General features: G+C 41.9%; 1 protein-coding gene across 16 annotated transcripts in view; it reads left to right on the top strand.

Moving 5' to 3' along the window:
• The window catches only part of LOC147630229 (uncharacterized), a 215250-nt gene that overhangs the window by 140416 nt on the left and 68737 nt on the right, over positions 1-6097 (top strand). The window lies entirely within an intron of this gene.

The raw sequence follows: 6097 nt of genomic DNA, 5'->3' as shown, positions 1-6097 counted from the left end.
AGAAGAGATGGGATACTCGCGATGCCCATGCGATGGCTTTGATTGCTTTATCAGTAAAGGGATCAATCATACCGCATATTTGGTCTTGGAGAACCTCACGGCGAGCTTGGAATGTACTTGAAACCATGTATTAGGCAAAGAATGAGGCTAGGATTGCATTTCTCAAGAAAGAGCTTGAGAACTTAGACACGAATGATGGTGATAGTATGGCTGATTATCTTATGAAGATCCAGGATCTTCGAGAGCAATTGCTCAATATTAATGAGGTCATTCCCAAAAAGGAGCTGGTTTCCAGGACACTATCATCTTTGCCAGAAACCTACTTGAACTTCCACACAGTGCTCACTCTCTCCGTGGGGGGAAACTCGGAACCAATCTTGTTTGAAGAGTTGGTTGGTTTGTTACTACAGGAGGAGCAGAATTGGAAGAACAAATCTTCTAGCACGTGTGGCAGTGATGGGGCTTGTGTTGCCCAGGACAAGGGCAAGGGAAAAGCCAAACACAGTTTTCAGCCAAAGGTTGATTCGGGACAGCCTTCACAAAAGGCTAAAAATGATGCAGGCAAGCCCAAGAAAAAGAGCAAATGTCACTACTGCAAAAAGCCAGGTCACTACTTGAATGAGTGTAGAAAAAGGCTTGCAAAGGAGAAGAAAAAGGAACGTGGCATGGCTGTAGATTCTTCTTCATCACGTGCAGGGAAAGATGATGCATTGGTAAATTTTGTGGAGGATGAGTGCACTTTCCTTACTCGCAGTTATGATGCATCATTGGAGCATATGTCTGTAAGTGTCAATGAAAGACACGACACATGGTACTTTGACAGTGGTGCTTCTAAACACATTACCTCACGGAGGGATTTGTTTAAGAAGCTTATGGCTGCCCCTGAAGGCAAGCGGGTAACATGCGCAAACAATTCTTCTTATCCAGTTCAAGGTGTTGGCCAGAACTTGCTGTTTGTCTCCTCTTTTGCTAAAAGAGGATATGCAGTGAACTTTGAGGACTACAGATGCACAGTGAAAGACCGTGAAGGTGGCTATGCATTGGTTACTTCCGGCACATTGTACCATGGGTTATATCAGTTGGACAGGTTTGATAGGAGAAACAATGATGCTCATGTGGTTACCACTCCTACACCTGCCATGCATGAGGCAGAATTGTGGCATGCCAGATTTGGGTATGTGAATTATGGTAGTTTGATGCTATTGCAAAGGCATAAAGTGGTACAGGATATGCCTCATGTAGAGTTGCCTCCAAAACATGTATATGAAGGGTGCATATTGGGTAAAATGCACAGAAATGCATTCCCAAAAGACGGATCAACAAGGGCTGTCCGGAAATTACAGCTTGTGCACAGTGGTGTGTCTGGTCCTATGTGGACACCATCTATTGGAAAGCATCCATACTTTGTAACCTTTATCGATGACTACTCCAGATTTGCTTGGGTGTATACCTTGAAGGCAAATACATCAAGCAAAATTTGATGTATTTGCATGTTTTCAGCATTTTGTGGCACAAGTTGAAAATCAAACAGGTTGCAAAGTGTAGACCCTTTGTACAGATCAAGGGGGGGAATACATGTCCATTGCTTTCAAAGCTTTTATGGTAGAAAAAGGCATAAAGCATCAATGCACGATGCCATATTCTCCTCAGCAAAATGGTGTTGCTGAGAGAAAGAACAGGTCTTTGATGGAAATGGCTAGATGCATGGTTAAAGGCAAAGGCTTGTCTCACAAATTCTGGATGGAGGCAATAATGTGTGCTACACGTGTTGAATAGATGCCTACCAAAGCATTGAAAACCATAACACCATATGAGACCTGGCATGAAAGGAAACCTAAAGTTGATCACTATAGAGTTTTTGGATGTATAGCTTATGCACATGAACCTCAGCAGTTGAGAGGTAAGCTTGATGACAAAGCAGCTGAGTGCATATTTGTGGGTTACAACGTTGGCAGTAAAGGCTACCGTCTCTTTAATCCTTTCACACAAAGGATTTTGGATAGTAGAGATGTTGTATTTGCTGAAAATTCGGACCAGCCATTGGCTGAATTTTTTGGACAGCCACCTTCAGGCCCACTTAACATGTTTGAAGGACTTCTCCCTTTGGGATTTGATGGCACAACAGATCAGCCATCAACTTTGCCTAATGGATAGTATTTGAGTACTCAAGTCAGCCCATGAATGAGCTCATTACACCTCAAAATGTGGAGGAGGTAGTGGAGCAAGAGCGGATAGCAACGGAAGAGGCTAGAGTTGTGCCTCATTAGCTGCTCTGTACTTTATAGGAGAGCAAACTTTCAGCTCCACTTGGTAGCAGAACTCCCGTTGGTTCACATAATGCAAGAGAATATGTAGATGTTGCTTGCATGAGTACACTTTGTGATGCAGATGAGCCAGATTCATTTGAAGAGGCTCATGAGGATGAGCATTGGATGCAAGCCATGCAAAATGAGATGGATTCTATCCATAAAAACAGCACATGGAATTTGGTAGACTTGCGTGCTGGCAAGAAGCCCATTGGCACAAAGTAGGTTTACAAGTTGAAAAGAAAGTCTGATGGTGCCATTGACAGGTACAAGGCCAGGCTAGTGGCCAAAGGATAATTCTTTATGTACTGTTAGGGCAGAACTTCATCACTCTCTTGAGCAGCGTGTGGAGTACCGTTACCATGCCTAGGAACCAGATGGGTGGCAGATGCAACAAACATTTTTTTGGTACTCACGGACCATCTCATGCCAAAGATAGTGTCAGGCAGCTGTGCAGGATTCATGTGAGATCCCTGCTCCCTATAGTCCATCGGAATGCTAGCAGCGGAATAGCAACTACGTAGGGCAGAGCGTCTCATTCGGGGCTTCGCGCACGAATGTCTGGGCAAGAGACTAGTCCGGCGGCTCATCTTGAAACCGTTACTTGGAAAATTTTTCTCGCCGGAAGACGGGCGATTCCTCCAGGAATTTTCAACATCATCTTAAGGTCTATCTAACCAATGGTTTCCTGAATCATCTAAAACTTTATCGGTATACGACTCCTTCTGGGAATATCTCTTTCATACTTCTCACGAGTAAAAGATATATCGGTGGCTTCCTCGCGCTCACGCCAACAGCTTATCCCTAGAGTATGAAGACCATAAATTAAGAGTTTTCTTCTAAAATTCTCTAAGGTCCGATTTATTACATCTATCTTTATCTAGCTTAATAATTTTCAGTCTTAATGTTGGAAAGCACTCGTAACTGCTCGGGTCCACCCTACCACCCGCTTTGCAGTTTAAATTATAATCCAAAGTATTCAATTGGGTTTGTGTCTGGGTACTTGGAGAGAGGTCTTCCCTCCGAGCCCCATCGTCAACATAGTGTAAGGACCATCACATGCATAGAAAACAATCATACATTAAAATTCAAACAGTATTTATTCAAATAATCTATCCAAACATTACTGAACCTTTATCCTGATCATCAGTGAATCTTCAATTTTGAGTTGATAATGAAATTTTTTCTTCGTTCTCGACTCTTATGTTACTTATCCCTTAAAGTAGCTCTCTTAACGATCTGCCAGGGGGAGCTATCCTTTAATCCTCATTTCTCTTTGGATGCTCTCTTAATGATCCGCCAGGATGAGTCATCCCATATTCCTGATTTCATACCAATTTTTACTCTTCGGGTACTCTCTTAACGATCCGCCAGTGGGAGTTTCCTCTTATTCAATGATCATTGTTTTGGATACTCTCTTAACGATCTGCCAGGGAGAGTTCCATTCCTCATATTGTTGTTTCTCATTTCCAACTCTCTTCGGCCCTTTGTTATTTCAACATCACTTCCTCCACCTTCGAAACATAACCAAATGCCCACGACGATCTTGATGTAAAACAGAATTCCAAGCAAACAAGTCAAGTATACGCTTATCTAACCACAACCTTTCTCTTCTGATAAGGTCAGTCCTTTTTGAGGTTATTCATCGATCCATTTCTTGCAATCATCTTTCTTTTCTATCCGTCGAATAATTTCTTAAATTTGAATCTCATCGTTCTGAGCTTAATCACAACCTTGGGATAGTTCCCACAATCATTTCCTTTGATTCCGATAACTTAATCCTTTCCGAACTGATCTTGAGAATTGAATAACTTTCTTACGTTCTCATTCATTCTAAGGTCAATGGTTAAACTCGACAGTGGAACAAGACTCGCACTTGGTTCACAGAATCAACGCTTTTTTTCCATCGAAAGCGAGGCACAGCCGTTGAATCCTTCCCCTAAAACGAGGACTTATTCGGGTCCTATAATACAGAAAGAAAATCTAAATATAATCTCGCAACTTTCCTTTATCCACATAACATCATAAAAATCTTTTCTTCTCTCGATCCTTTAGCGAGGATAACAACACGGCCATTATCCCACTACGATTCTCGGCCATGCTCCATTGCGAAGACTTCCGTTGTCATCGACTCTACTTGCAATCGGTAAGCTTTGATGCTTAAATATGGAAGCAAGTAGCAGGAGAGAGGAGCAGGACTCTATGTTCACATACTGTGTGTTCTCTTGTCCTATGTGCTCTTTTGCAGATTGTTGCTAGCATGTGTTCACTTAAGAGCATAGTGTGGGTTGCGGATCTACATCGACAACCACATTGTTTGTAATATTGTATTTATATACATATGGAAATCTGGTCAAAAATGCCCATGACACTATGTACTTTATTCTCCCAAGATCAATATACTTTATTTGAGGGAGGGGCCATCCATTCCGGCTCATTGTGTGTCCCTTGTCAATTTAGCAAATTACTTCTTGTATTGAGCATGTTGTTATTAAATCTTGGTGTATTTAAGTGTATTGATTAGCATTGTGTTCAACCAAGGTACCGGTGGTTTCAGACACTCCAGTTCCATGAAGGACACAGTGGGTGATTATCGGACTTTGGTGGGGCCTTGTTAACATTTACCCCCAAACTCCATGGCAAGTCGAGTGGACTTCTGGAGCACGATTAAGCATGGCCTACCTCAGTCATATTTTTGGTGTATGGAGGCAAACTTCAATATGCTAGGGACCACGGAGGACAGACTCAGAGGTGGACAAGATATCGTCTCTAGAGCTTAGCTGGCGGTTTGGCAGGAGATTATCTTGACCATCAGGGGACAGGACCCCTGGCATCTTCCGGAGTTTGGGCATAGTTAGGGGAGTTTGAGATTCTCTAGATCTGACAGGTGGAGCGCATGCCCTAACCTCTCCCGTATAGACCACTTCTATGTTGATGAGTTGGTGTGTGGATGGAGCGGTTTGGTTGGTATTTTGGCTTGTACTTCCTTTTTCGATGATATGCCCGTCATCTTGTCTCTAGAGGATCCTTGGCGACAGGATAGTCTGTAGAGCCTATGCGTACCCAAGAGCTTGATAAAAGACTTAGATTATATTTTTTAATTCTCCATAATTATGAAGGACAAGATTTTTCCTTGGAATTTATAGCTAATACAGATTGTATGATGGAAAAATCTTGTAAGAACATGAGTAGATATGTCTGTATAATTCTTTATGGTAGTAATAATTGGTCCGTAGAATGTTAGGTATACCTATCTCTAGACTCATGCCACATCTTCACGAAACTCCTTCCCATTCATGCCACTTGCTAGAATCTATGTAATCCAGCAATTATCCTGAGTGCAGACTTCTATGGAAATTCCTTAGTGGTACCTTAGAAGAAGTGGTCTACGGTTAGAAGGCTCAATTACTAGAGTTACTGGGTGTAGGTTTGGTGACTCTTGAGCACATTCCATTGCCCTTGAGTGTGATTCATTTATACTTGTGTAGCTTGTTTATGTGTTTAGCACATTGATGATAGCTTAAGTTAGTGTTAATCATTCATAATTGATTGCACATTATTTCCTTGTGATCAAGCTCTCATCATTTCTTTTAACATGGTATCTGAGCTTCCCTTGTTGGGAGCTTTCCCTATGTGAGGAGTGTGGGTATCTAGGTGATTAATTCACTTGTTTCCACTTTGCCACTTGGTGAGAAATTCATTATTTGCATTTGTTGGTTAGTGGGTTGATTTTCTACTTCATTTATTGGCACATTTGAAGTAGCAAGAAGGCAAAAATCTCTTTGTGAGCT

The sequence above is a fragment of the Cibotium barometz genome, chromosome 17 (genome assembly GCF_041138505.1).
Source record: "Cibotium barometz isolate CiBa-2024 chromosome 17, ASM4113850v1, whole genome shotgun sequence".
NCBI lineage: Eukaryota > Viridiplantae > Streptophyta > Polypodiopsida > Cyatheales > Cibotiaceae > Cibotium > Cibotium barometz.
The sequence above is the reverse complement of the archived record's forward strand: the minus strand, read 5'-3'. Positions and strand labels throughout refer to the sequence as shown.